This window comes from Chelonoidis abingdonii, chromosome 1 (genome assembly GCF_003597395.2).
Source record: "Chelonoidis abingdonii isolate Lonesome George chromosome 1, CheloAbing_2.0, whole genome shotgun sequence".
Lineage (NCBI taxonomy): Eukaryota > Metazoa > Chordata > Testudines > Testudinidae > Chelonoidis > Chelonoidis abingdonii.
This window is the reverse complement of record NC_133769.1, coordinates 214,646,792-214,660,546: the sequence shown is the minus strand read 5'-3', so window position 1 is coordinate 214,660,546 and position 13,755 is coordinate 214,646,792. Positions and strand designations below refer to the sequence as shown.

Genomic DNA, 13,755 nt, shown 5'->3' with positions numbered 1-13,755 from the left:
CCCAAAACTTAAGATGGGAATTGATCAGGGACGGTCACTTGCTGTGGGAAAGGAGTGAGCGTGTGTGGCAATTGGTCAGACAATGCAAAGAAAGCAGTAGAAAGGGCACTGGAAAATACAGGAGTTTTGTCTTAAGATTATTTTCATTTTGGAGGGGTTGGGAAGGAAATAGTTACTGACCAGGGCCCTGATTCAGCAAAACACTTAAGCATGTGCTTAATTTAAAGCATGGTTCCATGGATTTCAATATATGCTTAAAGTTAAGCATGCACGCAAGTGCTGAATCAGGGCTCAGAGGGTAAATGGGAGTAGGGGCGAAATACTGGACCAGAGCTAACCCTGATGCAACTCCACTGCTTGTACCAAGGCTGAATTTGACCCACAGGGTATAAATGTGAGGATTTTTTATTTAAAAATATTTAATAGTGATATAACATTAAACAGATTTATTTACTAATATTCTCATTGCAGCATTTTATGCTTATGTACTACAATGATAAGTGCCATATAAATGTTTAAATAGCTCTTTCTGCATATTCCCACCGCCATAAAACACTGTTCCTTCAAGAGGTGAAAAGAAAAGTAGCTTCCAAACCAGGAGTAATAGAATTCTGCATCTGAAGATCGCATGGCTCCCAGGGCAATGTATATGTGTTGATATGAACTGGCTGTGACCAGAATACTAACAATAACAATTTCACTTTAGACCAGGGATTCTCAGGACAAATTTTTCAGTGGCCTCAGAGTGTGGCCACCAACTTGTGCTCTCACACTTTTTCCTAAAATACTTAAATAGCTTTGGAAAATGAAATAAATATCCACATATACATGTCCAAATCATAATTTATTTATTGCTAGCTAGTAAGTCTGTTGTGAAAAGTGGCATTAACAAACATACAAGTTTCACTTTTCACAGCAGATTTACTCAGCCCTGGCAAGCCTGGATACAAATTAAGCCCTGGATGGAGGACAAGGGGAGGAAGTGGGGAGCTAGAAGAGATGGGGTTGGGGCACTGGAGCCTGAAGCCCTGCAGCCAGAGCCTGGGACCTGCCACCATGCAGCCAGAGCCCAGGGCTGGAGTCTGAAGCCCCGCAGCCAGAGCCTGCCTCCCCGTCACCCAGGGCTGAAGCCCAAAGCCTGACCCCGCCATTGCTGGGAAGATGGGAAACCCACCGGCTGCCTGCTCCTCCACCTTTGTGCCCTGGGTGTCTCCAAAGGAGGGCAGGGCCCAACCTCTGCTGGTGGCCCCAGCAACCAACATCAAGGTGGTGCATCCAGACACGAAAAGGAGGGGTTGCTGCTTTGCTATCCCTCCTCCAATCACAGCCAAGAGGCTGTGGCCACAAGAAAAGCTCCTGGTGGCCGCATTTGAGAAACACTGCTTTAGACCAGGCTCTCCTCAGCAGGATCCTTATGTTCTTGCATTTAGCAGTACAGCCCCACACACATATGTAACACTGTAGAAATAAAGAGTAATTCTCATAAGTATCAGCAAAAACTGCTTTAATGCTAATGAAAGACAAATTAGCGAACAGATTTTATTCTAATTTTGCACTGATTTCTTTAGTTATAAAGTGAAACATAAAACAGTTATTTCAAATTATGGTTCTGAAGCTGACAGTGCCTCTTTATTTTACAAACACAGGGGTCATTCTGTTCCTTGTCTTGTTTCTGGAATGTATCATATGCAAACATATTCCTCTAATTAAGAAAGAGCATGATCTAATGAGAGAATTATCTAATGTGCTGGGTTCAGGGGTAAGAGCCAGGAATTTCTGATTTCTGCTCCTTGATCTGACATGGTCAATGGCCAAACCTTCGCTCTCTTAGTTTCCTCATTTGCAAAATGACAATAATAATAATAATACGTATTCCACCTTCCTACCGGACAGGGGTGCTGTGCAGATCAGTTACTATTTGTTCAGTGCTTTGACCGTGTGAAATGATACAAAAATGAAGTGTTATTATTTTATTAAATGATAGAAAAAAATCTTTAAACTCCCACGTAACTTTATATGAAAATTATTTGCTTCACGGAAGTTGTGTATTGCACCCTATAGAATTTTTAGTACTTTCAAGAACTATATTGTGTGATAACTTCATGTTTTAACCTTGTCATTGACTGGTTTCTTAAGCCATGTCATTTGGTGTTAATGATGCAAGCAATATTGTTTAATACTTTGATGCTGCCTGACACATTATTGCTCTGGCCTGTGAAATGGGAGTGCTTTTTAATACTTCTTCCTCTTTCTAAAATGTTATTATTTAATTGATTACAAAAGTTTTATAAAAACCAGCTCTTTCAGAACACATCATTTCTAGATAAAATAAAATTATAACGGTCTTTAAAAATCACTGCAGTGACCTAAACCTCTGAAGTAAGACTTTCCCGACCTCTGGTATTTGGGAAAAGTACGGTCGTTTATTATACTACAATATCCCTCTGTAAAAACTGTACACAGTACAGCTTGAAATAGTATAACTGATGTGTCATCATAGTGGAATGTAGCATTTGTTTATAAGGGACTGTTCTAGGCAGAAGCTCTGCAGTGAATCAGGGAAAGAGACGGAGCAGTTTTAGACATAATACTGTTTTCCTTATTCAGATAAAGCCCTATGTTCAACGTAAGAAAAAAATGATCTCTGTGGTTCTTTACTTCTGTCATATGCCAACAGGAGCAGAGGCTGGTGCAGTGTTTTGTTCAGAGGGGAGCCAGTGTTCGTTATGCTCTGAGAAGCACCAGTTGCACCCTGGCTATGGCACTCACCTGAGAGGTGGCAGATCTCCATTCAAATCCCTTCCCACAGGACACAGGGTAGACTTGAACCAGTGGTCTGCCACATCCTAGGTGAGTGCTCTAACCACCAAGCTAAAAAGAAAGCTGCCTTCTTCCCTCTCCCCAGGCTGTTCTGTGTGGAGTTAGGTGGTATCTGAGCTTCCCTACCAGACTGGGCCCTGCATGCGAGTTCAGCCAAGGCGCACCTATCTTTCACTGCTTTGTAGCTCTCTAGCAGAGATAAGTGCCTCCTTGCAGCCTGGACTTAGGCACTTATCTCTGTAAGACGGAATGGGCTTAGCACACCCCTCTCATTGGCATCTTCTATTGGCTAGCTTAGGCAGCTCCCCACCTAGAGTTCTGGTTTTTGTGGATCTCATTCTAACACTCCCCCCAACCCCACCCCCCGCCATTCACTGTAGAGGAACCTAGGGGTCTAACTCAGACTTTGTGGATTACAGTGCTGTTCCTGTCATTTTCTAAGCACCTACATCCCTTTGTGGATCCAGGCTTTATCTTTTTGTTGTTGTTGTTGTTTCTGGAGAGGGGAAGCTTCGATGGATACAGGGTGCAAAGCAGGGAAACCATAAGGGAGTTAACATTCATGGGTAATTAAAGTCTTCATAAAAACCTATGTAAGCCTCACAGAACCGTGGTCCTCCCTTGCTGAGAGAATATGGGACCAGGCTAACAATAAGAAGAAAGAAGCCTCATTTCATCAATGACTGGCTGAGCCCACACACAGACTTTGGATCCAAAGAGCTGAAGTTCATAGATATTCTTAGCCAAGATTTGGGTTCAAGCTCATTTCTAATTTTCATATATCAAACAATGCTGGCCTACTACTTCATTTGCCAGCTATCTAAGCAGATTCAATGAAATGCTGCAGTCCCTAGTCTTTTCTGAACAACATCAACTTTCTATAGCTAAGGAATGGTGGGACTCCACTCAGAGCCCATCATGCCTCTTTATAAGAAGGCACCAATGTACACAGATCTGTATCTGTTGCCTCTATAGCATTCCTAATCCCAGCCACCATATTAGGGAGAGAGAGAAACTGGTACTAAGGCTAAACCCAGGACTCCTGCATGGCAGTCCAAAGCCATATCAGAGGTATACGGCTAACCGTGCATTCTCACATTTTAGTTTCTAGGCAGCCTTTTCTTGAAAACGCCACCACAATATGCTTCTGCAAAAGCTTGAGAAGGGTCTCAACTACTGTAGCTAATTATAAATCATCTTTGGGAACAGAAATGCTATTGTATCCTTCAGACCCATTGTTCTGACCTCATTTATTTCTTCAAGACAGGTGTCAATGGCACCACAGTCTGTCAGTGCTGATTTCACACTGCACCTGACATTTTTATCTTGTTTCTAATAGCTTGGTAGTTCTTTGGGTTTTATCTGTGTTTTGAATGGACATAAGGAGCTAATGATTTTTATGAGAACATGCAGTAAAGTGATTCCAAGACAAAGACATTGTACTTAGCAATTGTCCTAAAAGATGCTCTGTTACACAGTTAATTATACACAGCAATGAATGTACAGTGCCTGTGGACAAGGGTCTTGTGAAAAGTACATTATTTTTATTATGCTCATTTGTTTTAGATGTCTTGTTCTATATCTTCAGTAATAGCACCATTATTATTAATCAATCCAAAATGTCAATTACCTAATTGATGAAGTAGATTGGTTATAAAAGTAGCTTTTTTCCAGGTGTTGCAGATTACCAGCAACTTTTTCTTTACCTTTGCAAGTAGTTTCAGTAAATACTTGGGTTGTTTACTTCAAAACAACTGTTTGTGCATGAGCCTTAGTTTCTGTTAAGTCTTCATACAGATACATGTTTTTGTCTGAAGTTTCATATGTATTTTTAAGGACAGCAATAAGCGTCATATCTAAATCCTTAAACTTTAGAATAGTTTAAACCACTTAACTGTAGACCTTTTTAAAACTATCAAGGTCTACCCCACTTAAGGTCATGTGGCTCTTTCCATACCCACACTGACCCATGTCATCGCCTTTATGGCATTGTTCAGTGATAAAGATTGCTTTTCCCAGATGCCGTTGACTAGATACTATCTCTTCCTCCACTTCTGACTCAGTCTCCTCCGAGATTAGAATTCAGTTTCTTTCACTTCAAAGTGCCTCAACACAGTTATCTAAATTTAACAATCTTCACATCTAATACAGAAGGAAAGCACAAAATGAAAGCCAGCTAATAAAACTATGTTGAGTGGGTCCCTAGGAAAAGTGCACTCAGCTGGCCCCAAAACTTAGTTATAGAATATTGGTTACGTAGGATGAAATCCTTATATCGTAGAAAGACCTTTTAGTGGCTTGCAGCTGAATTCCTGTTTACGCTTCCAAAGGTTTGTGAGATGCATGGGAGCAGTTCATACAGAGCTATGTTTTCAGGTGGCTTATGTATGGTTAGGGTGACCAGATGTTCAAATGTTTTTAAAGGGACAGTCCCATTTTTGGGGACTTTTTCTTATATAGGCGCCTATTACCCCCCGTCCCGTTTTTTCACAGTTGCTATCTGGTCACTCTATGTATGGTTCATGTTTTGAAGGTAATCACTGAAACTGCAAGCGTAAGAGACGTCTGTAAAGTCTTAAATTCTAGCACTTCACACATAAGAGGTGACTGTTCCAGGGTGGTTTGCTGTGATTTATTACAAGAAACACATTTTAATTGTCTTCCCCCCAAAAAAACCCACAATTTGGTAATCTAAACTGATTAACTCCTTACATTGCCTTTCTCAAACCAGTTTGGTTTGACTTAAGCGTGTTCTCCCAGTCCACAACAGGTATCAATAACAGGCAAGACTCAGTGCAGAATGTGATCATACGTAACAAGTGGGCTGATTTACAGAAGTATTTAATACACACAATTTCCATCGAAAAACATGGGAATAGGAACGCTCAACAACTTTGCAAAATCAGACTACTTTTATTTAGGTGCCTAACTATGGATGTTGGAGCCTGATTTTAAGCACCCAAATTTAAAAATTTTGACCTTAGCCTGGTCTACACTTAAGCATTAGATTGACCCAGCTACATCACTCAGGAGTGTGAAAAATTCACACTCCTGAGTGATGTAGTTAAACTAACCTAATCCTTTATGTAGACAATGATAAGTCAACAGAAGAAATCTTCCATCTACCTAGCTACAGCCTCTTGGCGAAGTGGATTACCAGATAGCAAATGTGAAAAATCAGGACAGGGGGTGGGGGGTAACAGGAGCCTATATAAGAAAAAGACCCCAAAATTGGGACTGTCCCTATAAAATCAGGATATCTACTGACCCGAACAGGAGAATTCCTCCCATTGATGTAGGCAGTGTCTACACTGAAGCACTACAGCTGTGCCACTCAGCCCTGAAGCTGTGCTGCTGTAGCACTTCAAGGGTACGGCTACACTTGAAACTTGAAAGCGCTGCCGCGCGAGTGTGGTCACAGCGCCAGCGCTGGGAGAGAGCTCTCCCAGCGCTGCACATACTCCACATCCTGATGGGGTTTAGCTTGCAGCGCTGGGAGCCGTGCTCCCAGCACTGCGGCACTGTTTACACTGGCGCTTTGCAGCGCTGTATTTTGCAGCGCTCAGGGGGGGTGTTTTTTTCACACCCCTGAGCAAGAAAGTTGCAGCGCTGTAAAGCGCCAGTGTAGCCAAGGCCTACGTGTTGACAAGTCTCTCACCCTTGCAGTTGCAGTGATTGCGTTCAGAACATGCACCATCTTGTGAGATTTGGCAGATTTTCTATAAAATTTAGTCTAGCATCAATGTAGGTAGATTACAATAAAATAATAAACTGTTGTGAATAAGCTTTTACCTCTTATTAAAATATAGGAGCTGGGTCAGGTAGGATAGGAAACAAATTTATAACTTGCCACAGAAATTCTGTAGATTGAAGGGAGGGGAAACGCTGCAGATTTCTCCAAAATTACCTGCAAATGTCTATCTGCCTTAGCTCTGACTCAGCTTCAGTCATCATCTAAGCAGCTCTAGGCCAATATTTACTGTACACAATAGAAAAAACTGTAGTGGGACAGAACTGGAACCTGACAGGGAAGGATAACTAATGAAGTGAAATGCTTCTCTGGATTGTTTTGGTTTAATTTAACCTTCATGGGGGACTGCAGAGGGGTATGTCAATCTGTAGAGAATGCAGCTCTATTGCAGACCATAAGATGGCGCTAGAAGAGTGCTTTGTACATAGTGAAACCAATTTAAAATGTCTAATCAAGGAATATGGAACTGTTTCTTGTCTCTGCCTTGTGACACTCTACACAAGCCATATTTGCTTTGCCTGTTCTTCAGGGCTTTTTTACTAAACTCATCAAGTATCAGAGGGGTAGCCGTGTTAGTCTGGATCTGTAAAAGCAGCAGAGAATTCTGTGGCACCTTATAGACTAACAGACGTTTTGGAGCGTGAGCTTTCGTGGGTGAATACCCACTTCGTCAGACGCAGGTAGTGGAAATTTCCAGGGGTAGGTATATATATGCTAGCAAGCAAGCTAGAGATAATGAGGTTAGTTTCAAATCGAGGGGAGGATGGGCCCTGTTTCTAGCAGTAGAGGTGTTGAAAACCAGGAAGAGAACTGTTAGCTGTAACTTGGCAAAGCCATTCCTCAGTCTTTGTTTAAGTCCAGAGTGATGGTGTCAAATTTGCAGATGAACTGAAGCTCAGCAGTTTCTCTTTTGAATCTGGTCTGAAGTTTTTTTGCTGCAGGATAGCCACCTTTAAGGTCTGCTCTAGTGTGGCCAGACGAGTGAAGTGCTCTCCTACAGGTTCTTTGTATTTATTGACCATTTCCGTATCCGTGGTTTGTGTCCATTTATTCTTTTTCCGTAGTGACTTGCCGTTTTGAACCGATTGTACATAGCAGGGGCATTGCTGGCATGATGGCGTATATTACATTGGTGGACATGTAGGTGAGATGAAACCAGTGATGGTATGGTGATCGTTATGGTCCTGTGATGGTGTCGGCTGGTGTAGTATGTGGGCAGAGTTGGCATCGAGGTTGTTGATGGATTGGTTCTGAGGCTAGAGTTATAGGGCCGTGTGCAAGTTGCTGGTGAGAATACGTTTAGGTTGGCAGGTGTCTGTGCAAGGTTGGCCTGCCACCAAGGACCGTTGAAAGTTTCGGGATCAATGTCCAGGATGAGTTGTGATTCCCTGATTGATGGTTGGAGGGTTTTTAGCGGGGGCTGTATGTGATGGCCAGTGTGAGTTCCTGTTGTTTCTTTCTTGGCGTTGTCTTGGCAGTCAGGAGGCTTCTGGGTACACGTCTGGCTTCTGGTTGATCCTGTTCTTCTAATTTTCTTCGTGCGAGTATGTCAGTTTTAGGATTGCTTGGTGGAAGATTTTGTTAGTGTTGGTCTCTGCTTTGGTGGTTCAGATGCAGAATGCGGTTGTACCTCATGCTGGTGTAGGACCGAATGTGTGATGTGCCCGGATGGAAGCTGGGGATGAAGGTAGGCATAGCGGTTGTCGGTTGTCGAATATAGGGTGGTGTTAATGTGGAACCATCACTATTTGCCCGTGGTGTCTGAAAGTGGAGCCTCCTGTGTAGATTGGTCCAGGGCTGAGGTGATGGGGGTGGAAGTTTGTTGAAATTCATGGTGAATTTTCTAGATTCTCCTTCCATGGGTCCGATGATGAAGATGTATCAATGTAGCAAAGGTAGAGAAGAGGCATGTGTGGACGAGAAGCTTGAGAAGTGTTGTTCAGTCAGCATAAAATATAGATTGGCGTCATTGTTGGGGCCCCATGCGGGTCCATAGCCAGTGGCCACTTAGATTTCTGGAGACTACCATTGTCACATAACTTGAAATTCAGTTGTGTGGTGAGTAGTTAAAGCAACAGAGCTCAGCAGGCAGTTTCTTGTGGCATCATCAGGGACCCGTTCCTGACAGCTCTGGTATTCATCTGTGTGTGTGGATGTTTGTGTGAGAACTCTACATCCCATCGGTGTGCTGGACGTGTCGTTTCGGGAGTGACAGCAATGCATTGATTTCTCGGAATAATGTGTCACCGGGATGTGGAGTTGCTGTCGGGCATAGGGTCCTCGAGCGAGCACCATACCAGACAGTCTTATGTGAGCCAGTGCAAGCACAGATGATGGCGTCAGGATTTCGGGTTTGTTGGATTCTGGTAGTAGTAGAATAACCCTGGTCGTGGCTCCTAGCGGTATCTGATTGTTCGTGTATTTTGTGTAGGGAGATGTCCCTGAGTAATGGTGCAGTTCCTTAGTGTATTCCTCAGTATGGATCAAAGAAGTGGTCCTGTAGAGATTTGGGTATTGAGAAGTTGTCTGGCGGCTCCTCTTTGAGTCAGACTGTTCTGTATGACAACAGCACTTCCTTTTCACTCTTTGCGATGCATAATGTAGGGTGGCTTCCTGAGGCTGGGATGCTTGTGTCTGCGACGACTTAAGTATGAGGGTCAACGGTGTGTTTTTTCCACGATTTCTGCCTGTGCACGTCGGCGGAGCATTCCAATGTAGTAGGTCCAGACTGGCATTTCGCCCCTCGGAGGAGTCCTCGTGGACAGTTCTTCTTCTGTGCTGTGGTGGAAAGGTAACCCTCTTTTTGTGGGGTCATGCACTGTTCAGTGTTGTTCCTGGAAGTTATCTGAGTCGAGATGGCGAAAGTTGGCTTCCAATCACCACCAGAACTGTATCATGTTTGTAGGGTGGCAGCAAGGGAAAGAGAGTCCCCGAACAGGGACAGATTTCTCTGGGTGAGTGTGTGTTGGATAGATGACGATACTTGCTGGTGGTAGGGTACAGCAGTGTTCCAGTGGCAGTAGGAGTTAGACAGCTTAAATCCTTTTTCCTTTGTAGAGAGGATGGAGTGCTGTAGATCTCATCCTTATTTTAGTGAGTCCGTTTTTATGAGTATTGGTTATTAATGAAAGTTTCCAGGTTTGAGAGCTCCTTTTTGATAAGTTATTCATTTGCTGTATAGGATGCTGATCGCGTGGTTTCTCAAGCTATTCTTGCTTCGCTTGTATGCATATCTTCTCACTGTCGGTCCTGTGTTAGACTGTAGACTGCAGTGATATTTTTACTATTGTCCTCTTGGTATTTGATGTCCACTCTGTTTGCAATTTGGAAGGGAGGTGATATCTCGTCTGTATTTGTGACAAGTTTCTTCAGAACCAATCATGCACCAAACTCCGAATGCCAACTCTGCCCAATATCTACACAGCGACCCATCCAGGTCTACCCAGGATCGCATACCATCACTGGTTCTTCGACCTGCCGATTCCACCATTGTAATATCCAGCACATATCGCCAGCAACTGCCCCTCTGTATGTACATCGCCAACTGGACAGTCACTAGGAAAAGGTTAAATGGACCAACAGATATCAGGAAAATGGGCAATATCAAAACCTGTGGCAGAGCACTTCAACTACCCTGGCCAAACTTAGAGCAGACCGTGTTAAGGTTGGCCTCCTGTTCAGCACAAAACTTCAGGACCAGACTTCAAAGAGAAACTGCTGAGCTTCAGTTCATCTGCAAATTTGACACCATCAGCTCTGGACTAAACAAAGACTGTGAATGGCTTGCCAATTATAGAACCAGTTTCTCCTCCCTTGGTTTTCACACCTCTACTGCTAGAACAGGGCCCCATCCTCCCTGATTGAACTAACCTCATTATCTCTAGCTTGCTTGCTAGCATATATATACCTACCCCTGGAAATTTCCACTACCTGCATCTGACTAAGTGGGTATTCACCCACGAAAGCTCACGCTCCAAAACGTCTGTTAGTCTATAAGGTGCCACAGGATTCTCTGCTGCTTAAACTCATCAAGAATGTTTTGAAATGGTTTGTTCATTATAATTTAATTCAGCTAAGATCAGCATGCATCACATAGAAATCTGGATTACTTTCCAGGTAATGTTGGTTGAAAACTTGTGGGTTGTGTACTCTATGATGTTTTAGTACTGTTTGTATTAATAGTTATGACAATTGTTCAATATTGGGGTTAAGTTATGTCCTCTTGGATATTTTCACACACTTTGCCCTAAAGGCAGAAAAAGCTGACAGACTCTTGTGTGAAATTGAGTTCCAGCCGGAGTCACTGGGGAACTGTGATGCCCTGGTGCTTGTATAAAGAATTCCATTACTGTTAGCTGTCGCTGTCCATCTGAGAGGCAGTCGAGTGCAGTTCCTTTGCATGGCAACAGACCGAGACCAGTGTTGTCAAGGAGGGCAGCTATATACCATCTAATCGAACTTATCTGTCCAGTATCCTGCATATCCAGAGTCACCAACTTACCTGGGTCCAGATCCAGTTTGATCCTGTGCTCTTCTCGCCTCGGTCCAAAATCAGTCATCAGGCGATTTGAGGTCCGGGGCCCTCTGAACACCAGCTACGAAAGAAACAGCATTTTCTCATCATCTGCCCAGAAGCCTCTGACAGAGTAGAGTATTGGGGTATTTTGGTTTCCTTTATTTTACTTTGTTACCAGGGGAGGGATATTTGGGGCCCGAATTTAATACCCATGGGGCAACCACAACTGTTTGTTATCTTTTTATGGTTAATAGTTTTCCCCTTTTCTATCTTTGTTGCTATTCTCAAATAAACTGTTTGTGTTTTCAAAGAGCTTTGTTTCTTTCCTCTTCTTTCCCTGCATACACACCTACACAGGTGGGAGGGGTGGGTCAGATAGACACTTCATAGGTCACAGGTGACAGACCCTTGGTGCGGGTGAAAAAGACCTGCCTACTGTAATTGGGGGTTTCTCCTTTTTATTTCACCACCTCTCTTATCCCCATTACAGCAGAAACACAGGAAAATGTTTGTTTTTTTTAAATTTAATTCATTATTATCACTGCCTTCTACACACTCTACTTGTATGCCTTTAACTAGACCAGCATATTAAAGGAAGTACAACTCCTCAGGTATGGACACAGTTATAACAGTAGAGCTTATTTCTGTGTGGGATCTGCGAACAATCAGTATAACTGCCCACACTTGGGGTTGTACTGGTATGTTTATATCTTTTTTTTTTTTTTAAATCAGACCCCTAACAACATAGTACAACATAGTACAAAAACCAAGTATAAACAGGTCTACTTCATTCAAAGATAGTAATTACTCTGGATTGGAACTTTCATGACTTTGAAGCTGTGAATCTTTAGCTAGATAAAATGGAGTTATTTCTTATACATACATAATAAATAAAAAAAATCCTATTTTTAATTGTTATTAATAACCACCAGGATGATGCACTACACCCCAATATTATTAGAATGTGGAAAAAAAATTAAAATACTTTTCTAAACTTCAAAGACAATCATTCAAGTGAGATTAATGAGGAAAAGAAGCATGAGGTCTGGTGGCTAGGGGAGGGTCCTGGGGTTGGAGTCAAGATCCCAAGGTTCAAGTCCTGACTGCCACTGACTTCCTGTGTGATCTTGGGCAAGTCTCTGTCCCTTGCTGAGGCACCTGTCCTCAGTTTATCTGCCTTGTCTAGTTAGACTGTAAACCCTTGAAGGCAGGCACTGTAGCTTACTACTGATTTGCAAAGTGTTCAGACAATGGGGCTCTGATCTTAGTTGGGGCTTCTAGATTCTACCATAATATAAATAAATAATAAAACATTGTGTAGGGGATGGGTAATAAACATGGGGCACCATGTCTGGTAATACCCCTGCCATTTCTAGATTTGAGTAATGTACAGAATCTTTATTAATGTCTATGTGTATAGCAGCTGACCCTGAAAATTAGGGACTTTTCCTGTATGAATGGTGGCTTTCAATGTGGTTCAGATGAGAAGGCTAGTAGTCTCTAAGATTCAAAAGCCACTTATAGGCTGGCTGGGAAAGGAGTAAAAGCACAGTGTGTACCTCCCTCCCTTCCTTCAAAGGTGCTGAAAGCATCTGCCTGCTGTTTAGATAGGAGAGCACCTGAGTTAACTTAACACACTGGTGTCCAAGGCACTAAGCTCTGAAGTAGTTGGTGCTTGCCCAGTAATATGTTTATCTGAGGCCTTTGGCAGTTATTTGAGCTGTCTTTTATTAGCTCAGTCTAGAAGCGCAGGTTGCCAACAGAAATGAGACTGTTCCTGATCAGGGCCGGCTCCAGCTTTTTTGCCACCCCAAGAGGCAAAGCAGAGAAAAAAAAAAAAAGATAAAGCTGTGATCGGCAGCACTTCGGCAGCACCTCTACCACGCCGCTTCATTCTTCATTCTTCAATGGCAATTTGGTGGCGTGTCCTTCCCTCTGAGAGGGACTGAGGGACCCGCCACTGAATTGCCGCAGATGACCTGGACATGCCGCCCCTTTCCATTGGCCGCCCCAAGCACCTGCTTCCTTCACTGGTGCATGGAGCTGGCCCTGTTCCTGCCCACATAAAGAAGCTGCAAACAAGGACAGGATCCCAAGAAACACAGGGAGTTCAATGGCAGGGCTGACAACTTTTCATACTGGACCTGTCTGTCATATTCTAAATACTGTAAATCCCTAAAGCAGGCACACATGCCTCCAAATGATAGTCCTTCTGATGAGTCTCTCTGTATGTCAGCAGTCTGAAGGCTAACAATAGAGCATGGCTCTGGAACTTGCCCAGTCTCTTGACACAATAGGAAAGGATAGTAGGAAAGGAGTTGTCAGCCCTCACTAGTGGAAGCACACATTCCATTAGTGCATCAAAAATGTCAGGAACTACAGAGGAAGCAGCACAGAAATCCATACTGTTTCCTGTTTCATTTTAAAATTCCATATTTGTTCTTTCTGCAGATTCTTGGTAAGTTCTCTATGTGCTGTAAGCCCTAATAGTATATCTCATTAAATGGACTTTTGGACTGGTGCTTACAATTAGGGTCTGGCAACAGGAAATCATTATTCCCCGTGTGGAATAGTTAATAGGGGTTGTTAAACAGGTGAAGTGTTGTCCAGTGGTTAGAGCAGGGAATTAGGAGTCGGGACTCCTTCTACTGTCCAATACTTTCAGCAC

At 43.0% G+C, this 13,755-nt stretch overlaps 1 long non-coding RNA gene across 1 annotated transcript; it reads right to left on the bottom strand.

The window, feature by feature from the left end:
• Positions 1-389: 389 nt before the first annotated feature.
• On the bottom strand, positions 390-11,359 carry LOC142045805 (uncharacterized). The gene is made up of 2 exons (XR_012654677.1): positions 11,073-11,359; positions 390-1,458 (listed from the first exon to the last, which is right to left on the bottom strand). It is a non-coding gene; the product is annotated as an uncharacterized LOC142045805 (long non-coding RNA).
• Positions 11,360-13,755: the final 2,396 nt, after the last annotated feature.